Source organism: Acinonyx jubatus, chromosome E4 (genome assembly GCF_027475565.1).
Source record: "Acinonyx jubatus isolate Ajub_Pintada_27869175 chromosome E4, VMU_Ajub_asm_v1.0, whole genome shotgun sequence".
Classification (NCBI taxonomy): Eukaryota; Metazoa; Chordata; class Mammalia; order Carnivora; family Felidae; genus Acinonyx; species Acinonyx jubatus.
In genome coordinates, this window is record NC_069395.1 from 57,057,333 (window position 1) to 57,074,284 (window position 16,952).

A 16,952-nucleotide genomic window follows, 5' to 3' on the forward strand; every position below is an offset into this window, starting at 1 on the left:
CAGATCCCCTCGCTTCTCTCAGAGGGAATACGACGTCAGGAAAAAACCCAAAATTGCTTATCTATCCATCCATCCTCCTCGTGGGCCAATTGACTCGCCTTGGTCCTAGCACCTCTGAATACACCCTCTGTCCTCACCATGACGCTGGCCCAGCTGGGGGTTGTGGGCAAGAGAAAAAGGGGATGATGTCCTGGGGAAAAGGCCATCAGAGCACCCCTGGGTGCCTGAGTCGGTTGAGCTTGTGACTCGCGATTCCGGCTCAGGTCACGATCTCACGGTTTGTGGGTTTGAGCCCTGCATCGAGCCCCGCATGGAGCCTGCTTGGGATTCTCTCCCTCTCTCTCTCTGTTCCTCCCCTGCTCGTGGTCACTAGCTTTCTCTCTCTCTCTCTCTCTCTCTCTCAAAATAAATAAATACACTTCAAAAAAGGCCACCCAAGAGCCTAGGACCAAGTATGACGAGTGTTGACTTGTAAAGATGCGGTGCTGGATGTGGAGAGAAGTCAGGTGACACAGGACGTATGACCGGGAAACCCCCTGGCTGTAGGCCGGCTCTGCTCTCCCCCAGCTTGTACATTCTATTTCCTTGACTTCTATTTCATCTTAACACTCATTTCCTTTTCATGGTTAAAATCTAATCTGTGTTCATCACAGAAAATTTGAAAGAAAAGAGAAACAAAGAAGGCGTTAAAAACCATGCATAATCCTATTGCCCAGCTAGAGCCGCAATTAGCATTTGGCTGTTTTTTTTCTTTTTTCCCTCTAGATACACACAGTTTTTCTTTGCTGGGACACTTCCATTTCAAAACTGGCTTTTTTCCCCATTTAATACTCTATCCTTAAACTCTTGCCCACGTTATTAAGTACTCTCCTATAACACTCTTCTTAATGGCTGTATAATATTTTGTCACACTGAGGTATTACAATTTATTTCGGCACCCTCTCATTTCGTCCTCGAGATCGGTCTCCTTGTCTCATGTTCCAACTAAAACCAGGCTTTGAAATCTCCCCGAGGACCCCAGAATCTAGCTTTGCTCCACTCTTTCCCAAGACCTGCAGGAGAGAGCTACTGTTACGTTCTGTCTCCACAGCCACTAATGTGACACCTCGGCGTGAGGCTACCCCAGAGGTGGGACAGACCCAGAGGCAGGGTGGCTGGGTGGCTGGGAGGCGGGGAGGTTGGGGATGAAAGGACTCCCCGTGGCTAGGTTGGGACCAGCATGGAACCATTCTCTCACAGGCTGCTTTCAGAAAGCAAAAGCTACCAGCCCAGTGCTTGGGATTGTTTTGAAAGGCAGGGCAAACAGCACATTTGAGAACTGAATTTGGCTCCGTTTGTTCAAGGGGAAGGTGGGTGGCTTTCAGCTGCCTAGGAAACGGGCTTTGAATATGTGCTTCCTGGAATTCTTTGTGGTCCTCTTCTGAAAGGGTTCCTAGTGTTCCTGATAAAGGCGTCTTATTATTTGGCATTTGCAGGCAGCCTCGTTTGGCCAACATTCTGTTCAGTTCTTTGCGTCGGTGAGCTCTTGTAAAGCCCCGTGTCTCCGCAGAGCAAGGCCAAAATTCTTCCTTCTTCCTCCCTGCCTCTCTCTCCTTCCCCGCTCTCTGCCTCCCTCCCACCCCCCAACCATGTGCATACTTTTCTTTCGTTTCGATTCTGAAAGCTGAAACCCTGGCATTCGGTAGGTAAAGCCACCCACCGCACCTGTTTCAGGACGCTGCGCAGGGGGGTTCATAGCACACGCGGGGCGTGGCCGCTGTATTACAAACATACGTCACCATGATTGGATGAATGGTGGCCATGACATAGAACACATGGTCAACAGCTCCAAGACCTGCCAGTAAAAGAAGCAGAAACACAGACCCTGGCTGGTCCTTTCCCTTGGCCGGGACCCAAAGTGGAGAAGACAGAGGGCCTGGCGGAAGAAGGTCTAGAAAGAATGGCTTCCTTCTTCCTTCCCTCACTGGTTTGTGCAGTCAATCCAACTTAAGCAATGGTTTCACTATTGTTCCCCTGGGAGAATCCAAGGAACCATGGGATACGCTTTGGTTCAATCAGATAACATATTGAAATGCCCAGTAAACCACCGGGGCACCTTCTAGGCGTTTCATACGTATGAATGATGGCTAACGTATTCTGAACTTTCTTTTCACCAAGCACTGTTTAAGCACTTTATATATAATTAAAACCAGCTCTGGAGTAAGTTACCCCAACTTGACGGATGAGATTAAATAACATGTCCGATATCATTTGTTTGATTTCTCTTCTTATGTGTAGGATTGAATAGCCCAGGAGTCCTGTACTCAGCAGAGATTAGCTGAGCACGTGACCAGACTGGGGAAACAGAACTTCTGTAGAAAGGCTGGGGCTACATATCTTGGGATATGAGAAGGGGGACAATGAGAAGGGGGACAGAGCTGTGACCCTAAGACTATTCCAGCAGGATTCTCGCCATAATCCCATTGGTTTTCAGCATGCTGATAGCGGAAGGTTAAGTCAGAATACGGAGCAAAAGGGGTCCAGCCTACAGAGACATCTTTTGGGGGATTCTGTCACTGTTTCATCACACACATACATACATATACACACACACACACACCTTCACACAAACACATACCAAACAACCGGATTTGCCAAAATTCTGTAGGATATAAAACTAAGTGTTTCCTTCCCCAAGAATTTTGTGAGGAAGATAAGACAAATATGCAAATAACTATAAATAACTCTCCGTTATAATGTGAACTTTGTGAAAGCAGGAACTTTACTAATCTTGTTCATGGCTGTATTCTTAGGTTCTCGACAACTCGGCTCAAGTTGGCACATAGGTGATAGACAGCCAGGGAATAATTGTTGAATGAGTGAAAAAGTACAGTTGGCCCTGACAACATGGATTGGAACTGTGTGAGTCCACTGACACGCAGATTTTTTTTTCAACAGATATACGGTGTCTGTACGTAAATACAGAATGCTACTATAAATGCACTTTCTCTTATGATTTTCTTAAAAATATGTTATTTTCTCCAGTCTGCTTTATTGCAAGAATACAGTATAGAACACGTACCACATAGAAAATATGTGTAGACTGTTTGAGGTATCAGTAAGGCTTCAGGTCAACAGTGGGTTATTAGTAAAGCTTTGGGGGCGTCAAAGGTTCCGTGTGAATGTTTTGGTGGGGTCAGTGCCCCGTGTTGTTTCAGGGTCAACGGTATATCTCCAGGGGCCTTGGGGAAAGATGCAGAGTATACATAGAAGTCTAATGGTAGTTACCTATTTCCGTGAAACAACTCCCAAACTTAACAGGTTAGGAATCTGCACGTGGCTTAGCTGGGTGGTCCTCGTTCATTTGGGGTCTTTCCATGGTGACTGCAGTCAAACTGTCAGTTGGGGCTGCAGTCGTCTGAAGGCCTGACGGGAAGATTCACTCCCAAGATGGCTTCTTATACTCCTGTGGGCTGGAGAACTCTGTTCCTCACTGGCTGTTTGCTTGATGGAAATCCCCAGTTCTTTGCATGTGGGTCTCTCTGTGGAATTGTTCAACATGGAAGCTGGTTTCTCTCAAAGCGACTGGCCCAAGAAAGAAAGATCCACGACAACAGAAGCTCCAATGAGTGTTATAACCTAGTCTTAGAAGAAACATGCTATTACTTCTGCCATACTTTATTGGTTACACAGACCAACTCTGGTGCAGTGAGGGTGGGGACCACACAAGGGCATAAATGTCAGGAAGCAGGGGTCGTTGACAGCCATCCTGAAGCTGACTGCCACAGGCCCTAAAGTTATACCATTTGGGCTCATATTGGACAGAAGATGGGCCGATACTGAAGTCTAGTTCATTATATCATAAGCATGAGGCTTAGTAAAGCTTGAAGAACTGTGTGTGATTTGATTTCTGGCAAACTGAGTGATATTTTTAATGTATCCAAGGAGTTTACTATACATAGAAACATTATTTTGAACTATTTTTTTTTTCCGGAAAATGGGCGTCCCTTAAAATCGGTATTTTGGTAATTGTTTATACATACTCTTCCCATATAATTGTCACCATGCCCCAATTTCTTCATGTGCCTGAGAGCATTCAGGAAGGGGCTAAGCTTGACACTGAGAACTGGAAATTCCCAGTAACTTCGCAATAAAGCGGAGGGACTGATGGGCTTGAGATCCATCTGTAGAAGCTAAGTGCTTTTGGGTGTTACTAACCGTCCTTCAGCTTAATGGGGGTAATGGCATTATTTACCTCACAGGATTGTTAGGAGGCTTAATGTTCAGAATACATGTAAAGCGTTTAGCCTTTGGCCTGGCACACTGTTGAGACAGCCAAAAAAAAAAAATTATCTAACTATCCCCTATCTTCATTACAAATATATTTATTAAATTATTAAATAATGAACGGAAAAGCCCGTGCTCAACCCATTGTGCCCTTTAGATCCATTAGTTATAACTCTTGTTAGGGCAGATGTATGAACGAACTGTTCTCTCACCACCCTGTACCTATGTCTTACTTACTGTAAATATTTACTAATTAGGAACGTCGGTCATGTCCGTACCTCCCTGGTAAATTTTGGAATTCAGATCCGTTTATTTCTGCCCCTGGGAGCCAAACACTGCAGCCTCTGAATGTTCCGCTCGATTAGTTGCCAGGCAAGGCTCCGGCACAGCCATACTTGTCGCTTGATCTTGTCAGGGAAATGCAGCCAACAGTTCAATAACTCAGCCAATAGGTAACATATTGCCTTGTGATCACGCGTTACAATTGATACTTTCGTCGCGTCTTTTATGTTAGACTTGTTTGACTTTAAAAAAAAATTTTTTTTTTTTACATTTATGTATTTTCGAGACACAGAGAGAGACAGAGCGCAGGTGGGGCAGGGGCAGAGAGAGAAGGAGACACAGAATCGGAAGCAGGCGCCAGGCTCCGAGCCGTCGGCACAGAGCCCGACGCAGGGCTCTGTCCCACAAACCGCGAGATCACGACCTGAGCCGAAGTTGGATGCTTAACCAACTGAGCCACCCAGGTGCCCCTAGACTTGTTGGCCTTTTATCTTCACATAAGGAGTTCCTACCTGTTAGATATTGTTAGATATTGTCAGCGATTGTTGAAATTGATAAAAACAATTGAAAACCCCTGATCTAGAGTAGCAGCACCGGGAAATGTGGGAGAAGACTTGAAAGGCAGGCTGGGCTGAGAAGCTCTGGGTCTAGAACCAGATATATGTAGGAAATAGATGCAGAAGACCATCAGACACTTAAATCCCTATACAATATATGGTCTTTCCAGAGGCAAGGAACATGCAAAAAATTCTGTGGAGTCAAGTGGCCAGTGTATTAAATGAACTAATGGAGCAGTAAATCAATCTGGGTTGGCATAGGGAATTTTCTCCCACCTTAATGAGGCAACAAAGCTAAACTACATTATTAAATAATTAAATTTGGGAAATTAGATAATTAAATTGAGAGATAATTAATTAACAATTAATTAATTAATTAATTAGTTAAATTTAGACATTTGGGAGCCTGGGTGGCTCAGCCAGTTAAGCATCCAACTTCAGTTCAGGTCATGATCTCACAGTACGTGAGTTCGAGCCCTTCATCGGGCTCTCTGCTGTGGGCACAGAGCCCACTTCAGATCTTCTGCTTCCCTCTCTTTCTGCCCTTCCCCGCTCACCCTCCACCCTCTCTCTCCCTCTCTCTCTCTCTCTCAAATTAAATAAATACACATTAAAATAAAAGAAATCTGGGAGTGCAATTGTGAAAACAACCCCATTTGAGGCAAGATAATTGGATCTCCAACTGGCAGAAGCACATTATAAACAGGACTCTGCAAGGCTTTTGGAAAGTATGGCTTTGGTTATGGGCAGTTCAAGAACTCACACCCGAGCCACAATCATGGTTGATAATCAACCTCTTGAGCTGAAAATTTTCTAGAGTTTGCTTGTAAACTCTAGTTCACTTGGAGAGTATTTGTGTTTCTTTTGTGACTTGTGTTTTTTTTACCCTGCGAAAAATCCTGCACTATGTTTAAATGAGATACTGTTTCCTGTCCATCAAGACTGGCAAAAATTCGTAAGCTTGACATTGTATTAGTGAGGCTGGGGAAGCAGGCACTTTCAGACGCCGCTGGTGAATATGTAAAAGGTTACAAACTCTGTGGGGTGACTCTGTCAATGTTAGCGCTTATTTTTTGACCCAATGGGTTTACCTTGAAGGCATGTCTCTTAACAATAAAAACCGTTTACATGCAAAAGATTACTTATACTGCAAAATTTTGAAACTACCTAAATGTCCAAGTATAGGAAATGGCTTGGGTAAACTACAGCACACTCCCCTTAATGGAATGCTATGCAACTGTAAAAAAAGAATGAGAAAGGTCTCTGGGAACTGATATTGAGAGATTACCAAGAGATATTTTTAAGGGGAAAGAAGCGAAGTGCCAAAGAGCATATAAACATGGCGTGCTACCCTTTGTGTAAGAGAGAAGAGGAAATAAAAAACTATATGCATATATTTTGTTATCTGTACAAAAAGAAACACAGGAAGAATCAAGCAGAAAACAATGAAGTCGGCTATCTCTAAAGGGGTGCTGGGAGAGAAATGAGGTGAAAGGGCGTGGGAAAGAGGGACACAGAATTATTCTTAGAGAATTCGTTTTTCTATGCTTTTGCCTTTTGGAAGCACGTCTATGTACCACGTATTTTTTTCAATATATAAAATATATGTAATTAAATCAACAAGGATGGGAAAGGGAAAAGAACTTAACACTAAAAGCAAACGGAAACATACAGACCTTAAGGTGTTTCAGATAAATTGCATAACCACAGATTTAATTATTTTATGAATGTGGTATTTGATTATATAGCCTCAGTCTTGGGTGGGAGAGAAGAGCAAACAAACCTTGAGCTTTTTTGAGTAGGTTTCCTTTTATAGTTGAATGGACACGGAAATACTGAAACTGCTTTACATGTGTTATTGGATTAAGTAAATGAATAAATGGGTATATTTTGTTGGGATCCAGGTATCTCATTGTGGAGAAGGGACGTATATGAAATGAGAATAAGCAAGAAAAAAACCCCGTGGGGATAGATTGTATTTAATATTTAATGTTATCCTTATAAAATTATGACGTCTAAACTATGTATATTTAAACACACACACACATTGATGGACATGTTTGTTTATGTACATGTATAAACATTCATCATATATTTTCTAGTTTTGTCTGCAGCGACAGTTTAGAAGCAACGCCACCCCAACGGCACCTATAGCAATTAGCTCAAGGTGAACTCCAAGTTTCTAATGACCATTTTCCAACAAAAGGAATCAGTGCTTCCCGAAGAAACAGCAAGTCCCAGGGCTGGGATAGAGTAGGCAGAAAATAGGCCTGGAATATTTTGTTACATCAGAGAGTAAGGAGATTAAAACACACAGAAAAAGGTACGGTATCCACATTGAAATGGCTCTCACTGACCAGATCCGGGACAACTTGAACACCAAAACAATCAAGGGCACTCATGAGCTCATATTGATAATAAATAGATAAACAAATAAATGACGAGAAGGGAGTGCTCTCGCTTACGGTGATGCTGAGCGCTGACTGGAGAGACGGCTGGGGTTGGGAGCCAATCATTTTGCAACCATCCTAGTAAGGACTAACCCCAGTGGGACATTTGGACAAGCCAGACCTAGACGTGGGGCCTGCCATTTCCACGTGCATTCCGTTGGACAAACCTCACTGACATGGCTAAGCCTACTTTCCAGGAAGGGTGGAAAATGTATTTTTACTGTGTGCCCAGGGAAGGCAGGGAGAACTCAGACTTTGGTAAGCACTAACATTCCTTGTCACAAGAACCTGTATATGTGTGCTATTTATAATATTTGTAAAGTTTAGGAGATTTTGGCACATTGGAGTATTGAACTGTGATAGCTGGCATCCGAGGAGGCTCTTGTGTAGCCCCACCCCCCAACATTGTATCTGGGCTGGCCTGGACTTGTGTTAATCAACAGATCTCTGCCCCAGTTCCAGGCCTACCCCTTAGGAAGACCGGTAGTTTCTGCTTCTTCTCTGTTGGAACCTTCACTTTTGGAAGCCATGTGCCGTGAAAGGATCCTGGCTTTCCTGCTGGAGAGCACCTGCAGAGAGGTCACATAAAGAAGAGACTTGGAGTTAAGGGAGAGGGAGAGAGACCCAGCTGTCCTAGCAATTCCACTCAAGCCTCCAGATAATACCAGCCTTGCTGCTATGATGACTGCAAATGGATGAGAATTGCCCAGTGAGCCCAGTTGGCCACAGACCCGTGAGAGGAAACAAGATGGCTGCTGTCGTGAGCCACTGCATTTGGGGATGGTTTATTATGTAGCAATAGATAATCGAACCCCCGGCAGATAGAATTCATGATTCCAGTTTAAACTGTGTAATTGAGTAATTGATTTAGAGATGTGTGTGTGTGTGTGTGTGTGCATAAAAACCCACTGTCAAGGAACGCCCAAATTATTTTGACAATTATTGTGGACAGCCTCAAAGGCGAGGAACTTGAAGCTGAACTAAATTTTCAGATTCCCCAGTTTTCATGCCCTGCCCTTTCTCAGCAGGTACCCAACCCTTCCAGGGAAATTAAGACGGATTCTTCAGCCAGGCATGAGAAGCAGATGTACCTGGTGAAGTGTTTCCTAGCTCTGTAGCATCCCTTCGGTCTAGTTTAAACAATAAAGAACAAATAAGCCCAAGAAAGTGACTTGGCTGGGAGGTCCATGCTAGCTGCCTTAACCCTCTACGGGAGCTTTAGGACCTACTATTCACTGGTGAGTTTCTAAATATTTCTAAAATTTCTAGAATATTCTAAAATATCTCCCGCCCCACACAGGAGGCCATTCTAGAACGCATTCATGGACTTTCCTCTCCAGTTGGTCCAGGACACTCATTATGTAGTTGGTTAACTGGCTTTTGTCCCTACTTATTCCGTGTGGGACAATTTTAAACACCCCTTTCAGGGAAGAATTATATCTGCTCCTAATAGGACATCCTTGTCCTGGAGCTGTGTCACCACCATAACTGAGACAGAGCTCGGGGCCCAGAAACATGACAACACGTTTGGCAGATTGTATTACAGAGAAAGAGAGAGAGAGAGAGAGGAATTTCAGAAACCTGACCTCAGAATTCCAAAATTCCGAGTTAGGGCTAAGATTTTCCACGACGGGTTTTGTTTTCTGGAGGGGGAACGATTAGGCCTGGACACCCTCGAAAGAAACAGTTTACAAAGGCTTATTCCGCGGCAGGTGAGGACAGATGATTCACCTCCACGAACGACATGCAGGTGTGTCCCCGAGGCAGACACCATCTCTGATGACAGAAAGAGCCAAGCACCCTGCGTATGGATAAAGCAGGCCAGGAAGCCAATTGCCAGCCTGACCCAGAGGCGGTACTGGAAGGGCCCCGACGCCCCCGATGACCCAATCCTCCCAGGCCACTGGGCTAATTATAAGAAAGCCTAGCAGAGAGTCCGTTGCGAAAGGTGGGTACTGCCTACATCTTTGACTTCGGCTAGATTAGGGCAGGAAGAACAAGAAACCCCTCTGGGTGAAGTTAAAAGCCATAGAAAGCCCCACTGATCGTTCAAAGGGGTGGGGGGTGGGGGTGGGAGCTGGAGAGGTGCAGAGAAAGAGAAATAAAAGAGGAAGGAGGAGAAACAGGAAAGGGAAGGAGGAGGAAGGAGGGTTTATGTGAAGCGATGTCAACAGCTATATTTGGTGTCTACTTAGACAGCCAATCATTTATTTCCAGGCGGGCAGAATCACTTATTCTGCCCTGCTGTCTGTGTGAAATCTCATGCACACTGCACGGAAGTGGAATAGATTACTGCAGGGCTGGGTCGGGGAGGGGGGCGAGGGGGCGGTTAACCCACACTCTTCGGGAATGGCAGTGTCAGTCTCTCTGTGTAGGAAGTACTCAGGATAGTAATTTAGTTGGAAAACGGTGGCAGGCCAGGAGGCTTGCATGGAAATTGCACTTGAATCTGAGAACAGTTTTTTTTTTTTTCCTGACTTCTATGGTATGCTTATTTGTGATGGGTTGGAAAGGGATCGAAAGTCTCCCCCCAAGTCTCCCCGATCTCCCCCTTTTCCCCATCTGTGGCACCTCTCAGAATGGGCCCCTGCCCTTGCCAAATGGAGAGAATGGCTCTCTGTGTCCTTGGCCGAACTGGCCGACAGGACAAAGGATAAACTGACCACGGACCAGAAGTCAGCCCCCGGCACTCCCAGGACCTTCGTGGACTTGAGCACGCCCCTCTCTACTGACACTGTTGATTACTGATTGAAATTTTTTTTTGGGATATGGGAATAAAAAAATTAAATATCTGCAGAAGGAAGGTGATTTGAGAAACCTCACGTTGCCATGGCATTGCCTTCTGTTCTTGTCAGTTTCCGGATGGAGAATGAAGGAGTGAGACAGAGGGGCGCCTGGGTGGCTCAGTCGGATAAGCGTCTGACTTCAGCTCAGGTCATGGTCTCACTGTTCATGGGTTCGAGCCCCATGTCGGGCTCTGTGCTGACAGCTCAGAGTCTGGAGCCTGCTTGGGATTCTGTGCCTCCCTCTCTCTCTGTCCCTCCCCGGCTCACACTCGCGCTCTCTCTCTGCCTCCCAAAAATAAACATTAAAAAAAATTATAAAAAAAAAAAAGAAAGAATGAGATAGAGTCTCTGATCTGCTTTAGATATCAACACCCATAGGAAAGGGGGTTATTTAGAATTTTGCTTCAGCTGCCATAACAGGGAGTTCCAAAGTAATAGTAGGCATGGATTCATCACAGTGCAAGTTCATTTCTCATGGAGAAGTCAAGGTGAGCAGCTGTACTTCCATAGCCATTTCGAATCCTGTCCTGTTGCTTTGACATCCCCAAGCCGCATCATTCATCTTGTGATTGAATGTGGCCTTTCCGGTTCCTACTATCATTCCATCCCATAGGAAGAGAGGGGAGAGAAGGGAATAATACTCAAACAGTAACTATGAAACGCTAATCAGCGCCACGGAAGAGGCAGATCCAAAGTACACTGGGTGCTGTGTTGCTCGTGGGTGTCCTTGACCTTAGATCCATTCCTCCTCTTTTTCCTGCCCGCGTCTCTTTTGTCAAAGGGCTGACCCTTGCAGGCTGCCTCTCCCAGGTTCCTCTGCCAGCCGTCTTTCACCTCGATTCAGTCGGTGGGAAACGCTGGTGGGAGACTGGTAGGCAGGAGAAAGGGAGGTATTGCTTCCCTCCTGTTTCTGTCTCATGCAGTGACTCCAACGATGACTGTGTCTGTCCGTGACTCCAGCCCCCACTGGCCCACGGACTCTAGTAACGCTGCCTCCTTTCTTCATCTTTCCAGCCCTCGGGTGATAGTAACTTCTTGCTGTTGTTAATCTCTGGGTTGCTTCACCACCCTGTTTATTTTTTCAGCTCTCTATCACCTAGAATGAATTCCTTGTATGAAAACCCCCCAGTTGTAAGTAAAGCGGTCAAATGCTGGCCAGTATAGGAGGGGGTACCACTCTATCTAAAGGGAAGTTCATAAAGGAAGTGACATTTGTGCTGAATCTTCAGGGTTGGCTGACCAATCTCCATTAATTAACTTCTACTGGATATTTCTGGATCCTGGGTCTAGGGGAGACACAAGGGGAGAAATGGTTTGGGGCGCAGATTTCTCGGCAGAGGATTAGTGGAACCCAAGGCTATGATTACAACTGCTTCTAATGCAGGCTTCTCCGCCTCAACACTATTGACGTTGGGCTGGATAATTCTTAACTGGGGTACTGCGTCGTGAAGTGTAAGACGTTTAGCTGCATTCTTGGCCTCTACCCACGAGCTGCCGTAGGACCCCTCCCCAGTCCTACTCAAGTGATGACAACCCCGAATGTCTCCAGACGTTGTCAGATGCCCATTGGTGGTGTGTGGGTGGGGGTTGCGGGTAAGACCACTCAAGTTTACAACCACTACTGTGTGTTGATGGCTCCCAGCCATCAATATACTGGCAATATGCTGGAGATCCAAGCAATATACTGGAGAACCTTTTAATTCTAAAGGTCACAAAGTCACTACCTTCCAGAAAGGGCAGCTGCCACCCCACCCCTTTCTTTCATCTCTACTTCCCTCAGCCAGTGAGCGCCTTTATTTCTGATAAATACTGTCCAGAGAACAATGATCCCTTCGTCTCTAAGGGAGTGTCAGGGCCAAGCCATTGTCTTCTTGCCAAGAAGTGGTGACACAGGAAATGAGGAGTCATCAGCCCTTTACAATATTGTAATTCTTCTCTGATTTTTGAGATGAAAGTTGCAGAGCTCTGAAGGATGTTTAATTTTATCAGTCATGATCAACCTTTCCTTTGGAAGACAATTTTCTGCTTCTCCCATCCCCAAACACACACTTATCGCGGTCTACTGGACTGTAAAAGAACAAATCCTCTCTGAGAAAAAAACAGCACCCCTGCAACTGTCAACATTGCTACCACAAGGCAGACATTTGTACGCGTGTCAACATATTCCATTAATCTTTGTAACAAACTTGTGATGGGTTTTCCTATTTCATAGCTGAAGAACCAACTCGCCTACAGAAATACACCCACTGTTAGTGAAGGCCTCCAAAGTTCTCCTCCCGGTTAAAGGTGATGGCAATAACTTAGGCCTGCATTGTGTTTTCCAAGTCTTCAGCTAATATTTTTTCACATGCATCATCTAAGTTGTACTCATAGCTTAAGTACTATGGGAGGAGCTATAGAATATCATGTGCAGGGGAGGAAATTTCATGGTTAGGCAACGGGCTAGTCCCCGACGTGCCAAAGGTCTGAGAGCTGGTGGGATGTTATTACTGGAGGATTTATTTTAGGCAGAAAACATGAGCAAAGACCCAGAGTCAAGAATAAGTGGGGGGGGGGGGGGTATAGGGGAAACAAGGGGCTACGCTCACCCAACAGGAGCAGGTGATTCGTGATGGTAGGAAGGGAGATGGGATGTGTCTGTCCAGGGGGATCAGATTAGGGAGGGCCTAGAAATCCAGGCAGGAGAGTTGGGAGATTATGAAACGGCCACCGAGACATGTTGGAAGTTTGTAAGCAAAGATGAACATTTTGCATCCTACTCAGGAGTCACTTCTTCAGAAAAGCCTTACCTAAGCCCCCTCTTAGCGCATCCTGGAGCTTCCCGTGCACAGTCAAGGCCCTACGAGACTGTAAGCTTTTTGAAGACAGAGCTCTGACTTACCCAACCTTGCGTCCATAGGAGGTGCTCTATGAACGGCCTGAGTAATGGGTAAATGGAGCCTGATAGAGAAACGTGTGCTCTTCTGACTCCTCAGTACCATTTGAAGATGAACTCCAAGGTCGGGAAGGCCACTGGACCTATGAGACCACAGACCTTGAACGCAGAAAGGTGCACAGATGGAATCTCAGAGCAGCCTCCAAGATGCTCACTGAAGGAGAGCCGAGTTGGAGGAGAGATGAACTGAGGAACCATCGGGAAACAGAGAAAGGTGGCTGAAAATCCCCAGGGCCATGAAAATGTGTTTGAGAAGCCCGACCATCATCTCCATCCTAAATCACGGTACATTTCAGACATCAGGAGACATTTAGGCCTCACTACTGTTACAACTGACATTCACTTCTCTTCTGTAGGAAGTGAAATAGTCATACCCTTAGTCTAAAAAACCCCAAAAAATATCCTTCCAAATGCTTCCCTCTTCCTGCAGCCCCCACCCATTCACGTTGGCATGTGGACATGTTCTTGCCAAATGAGTCAGTCAGATAGGAACATTAGTCTATTTGAACAGATGTCACTTTAAAAAGACAACATTGCGCCAGTACACAAAGCTTCCCAATAATGCCTGTCGCGTAGCCATGGTGCTGATGGAAAGAAAAGGGGTAATTTTGGTGAATTCAAAGGAGCTAAGATTGCTGTAATTATGGGGCACTGCTTCTAAACCATCTTCAGGAGAAAGGAAGGCTGGTTTGTATCGTGCTGAGATACGGGAAGGAGGAGAGAGGGGCCTGGCAAGGAGGTTGGCCGTCGGAGGAGAGGAGGTGGGAGACGGCAGTGTTTGCGGGTGGTGTGCTTGTGTCTCATTGCCGCGTCTTGAGCTGCGAGAAAATAAGACCTTCGAAGGTCACTGGGGGCACGCTCCAAAGGGTTTCCCCAGAACAAATGCCCCGTCCTCACAGTCTGCCCAAATCTAGCCCTTCTTTTTCCAAGCCCTGCTCACAATCCTTTCCCTTAACCCTCTATGGCAGAACCAGTCCCAGTGGGTTTTAGGACTTCTGTGTTGATGACCAACGGTCTTCTATTACTGTGTAACCTTTCGTGTGCTCACACACAGACTTGCTTCTTCTCCTTGAAGAAGGCGTGGGGCTGATTTCCACCCGAGGGTCCCTGTAGTGCTGTGAAGGCATGTTGGGTGGCTGGTTGAGTAGGTATTAATGAAAGTGGCTGTCAACTAAGGTGGTCTACGACCTAAGGGATGTGGGGTCTAGTGATTTAGAGAGAGGAAACATCCCTCAGGCCCCTATAAGCCCAGCCCTTTTTTTCTCAGATTAGATGATCTCAATACAGCCGTGTGAAAACACTGCCACCGATAGTCTCAAATTAAGAATGAAGACATTAAGGTGGGCTTCCCAAGGCTACAAAGCTCGTAAGTCGCAGAATCTGGGATTTCCTCTTTGACCTGTCTGACCCCAAAACTTTATGTCCCTTTCGGATGAAGCTTTAATGCCCCCAACATCTTCCCTTTGCCTTTGGCCAAGACCAGAAATTGGGGGAATTTTGTCCTGGTACCTTGAAACTTTGGTACCTGTTATACTGAAAACGCTCCTAGGGTGAGGGGTGATGGGCAGAATAATGCCCTCACCCCGCAAATGCTCATATCCTAATCCCAGGACCTGTGAATATATTAGGTTACATGGCTTCGGGTAGTTGAGGGTACAGATAGAATGAAAGCTGCCAAATCGCTCACCTTAAAAAAGAGATTATCCTGGATTATCTGGGTATGCTCAATATAATCACTGGGACCATTAAATGGAGGAAGAGGGGGGCGCCTGGGTGGCTCGGTCGGTTAAGCGTCCGACTTCGGCTCAGGTCATGATCTCACGGTCCGTGAGTTCGAGCCCGGTGTCGGGCTCTGTGCTGACAGCTCAGAGCCTGGAGCCTGTTTCAGATTCTGTGTCTCCCTCTCTCTCTGCCCCTCCCCTGTTCATGCTCTGTCTCTCTCTCTCTCAAAAATAAATAAACGTTAAAAAAAATTTAAAAAAAAATAAATGGAGGAAGAGGAGGACAGAAGGGTCAGAGGAGCGATCTTATGTGAGGAGTAGATGCACCATTGTTGGCTTTCAATACGAAGGAAAGGGTCGTGTGATGAGGGAGGTGAAAAGCCTCTAGAAGCTGGACAAGGAAAGGACGTGGATTCTCCCCTAGAGCGAATCCCTAAAGGAAATCCATTCTGATACCTTGATTTTAGGCCAGTGAGACATAAATCAAACTTCCAAAATGCACAACTGTGAGATAATACATTTGTATTGTTTTAAGCCATTAAGTTTGTGGTAATTTGTTCCAGTGGCAACAGGAAACTGATACCTGTGGCAAAACGTTGGTACCCGTTTCTGTTACACACTTTTACGGGTCATTTGAGAACCAGTTTGAAGGGTTTGAAGACGAGAACAGGAGTCCACTGAATTTATTTATTTTGTATTTTTTTTAATACGAAATTTATTGTCCAATTGGTTTCCAGACAACACCCAGTGCTCATCCCAACAGGTGCCCTCCTCAATGCCCATCACCCACTTTCTCCTCCCTCTCACCCCCATCAACCCTCAGTTTATTCTCAGTCTCTAAGAGTCTCTTATGGTTTGGCTCCCTCCCTCCCCCATGGTCTTCTGTTAAGTTTCTCAGCATCCACATAAGAGTGAAAACATATGGTTATCTGTCTTTCCCTGCCTGACTTATTTCACTTAGCATAACACTCTCCAGTTCCATCCACGTTGCTACCAAAGGCCATATTTCATTCTTTCTCATTGCCAAGTAGTTTTCCATTGCATACGTAAACCACATCTTCTTTATCCATTTATCAGTTAAGGGACATTTAGGCTCTTTCCATAATTTGGCTATTGTTGAAAGTGCTGCTATAAACACTGGGGTGTAAGAGCCCCTATGCATCAGCACTCCCGTATCCCTTGGGTAAATTCCTAGCAGTGCTACTGCTGGGTCATAGGGTAGATCTATTTTTAATTTTTTGAGGAACCTCCACACCATTTTCCAGAGTGGCTGCACCAGTTTGCATTCCCACCAACAGTGCAAGAGGGTTCCCGTTTAGGAGTCCACTGAATTTAGACAACAAGGTGCAAAGAAGGGGGTCAAAAGCCCAGACAAACAAAAGGGGGTAGAGCAGAGGTGGAGGATGAGAATGGGAATGCCTGGAAAGTGGGGATCACGCTCATCCACCTTGGAACCCCCAGTGCCACCCAAGGATCTGGGATACAGCAGGTACTCCCTTCAAAATTCACTGGGTCAACAGAATGAATGAATGGGTGAAGGAAGTGATGGAGGAAGGAAGGAGAGAATGACTAAGGGGAAGAAGAAAAGCAAGGAAAGAAAGGATGTAAAGGTGGGGCACCTGGGTGCCTCAGTGGGTTAAGCGTCCGACTTCGGCTCAGGTCATGGTCTCGCAGTTCATGAGTTCAAGCCCCGCATCAGGCCCTGTGCTGACAGCTCAGAGCCTGGAGCTTGCTTCGGATTCTGTGTCTCCCTCTCTCCCCACCCCTCCCCTGCTCGTACTCTGTCTCTCTCACTCCCTCAAAAATAAATAAACATTTAAAAAAGTTAACAACAAAAAAAGAAAGGAGGCAAATGTGTGTGGGGTTGAGTGGGGCCATGAGGGAAACAGGGTGGCCAAGCAGCTAGACTGAAGGTTCTGGAATACATTTATGCTAAGGCTGGCACTTCAGCGAAG

The 16,952-nt window shown here is 45.7% G+C and overlaps 1 long non-coding RNA gene across 12 annotated transcripts in view; it reads left to right on the forward strand.

Annotated features, from left to right (window-relative positions):
• LOC113595619 (uncharacterized) overlaps positions 1-15,038 on the forward strand; it is a 110,182-nt gene extending 95,144 nt beyond the window's left edge. For 7 of the 12 annotated variants that reach the window (XR_008292911.1, XR_008292913.1, XR_008292915.1 and 4 more), the window contains 3 exons: positions 7,208-7,428; positions 8,581-8,793; positions 9,268-15,038. This is a non-coding gene — a long non-coding RNA (uncharacterized LOC113595619). The remainder of the gene's footprint in view (positions 1-7,207; positions 7,429-8,580; positions 8,794-9,267) is intronic. The other 5 variants (XR_008292922.1, XR_008292918.1, XR_008292919.1 and 2 more) reach the window with 5 other exon arrangements.
• The last annotated feature ends 1,914 nt before the right edge of the window (positions 15,039-16,952 follow it).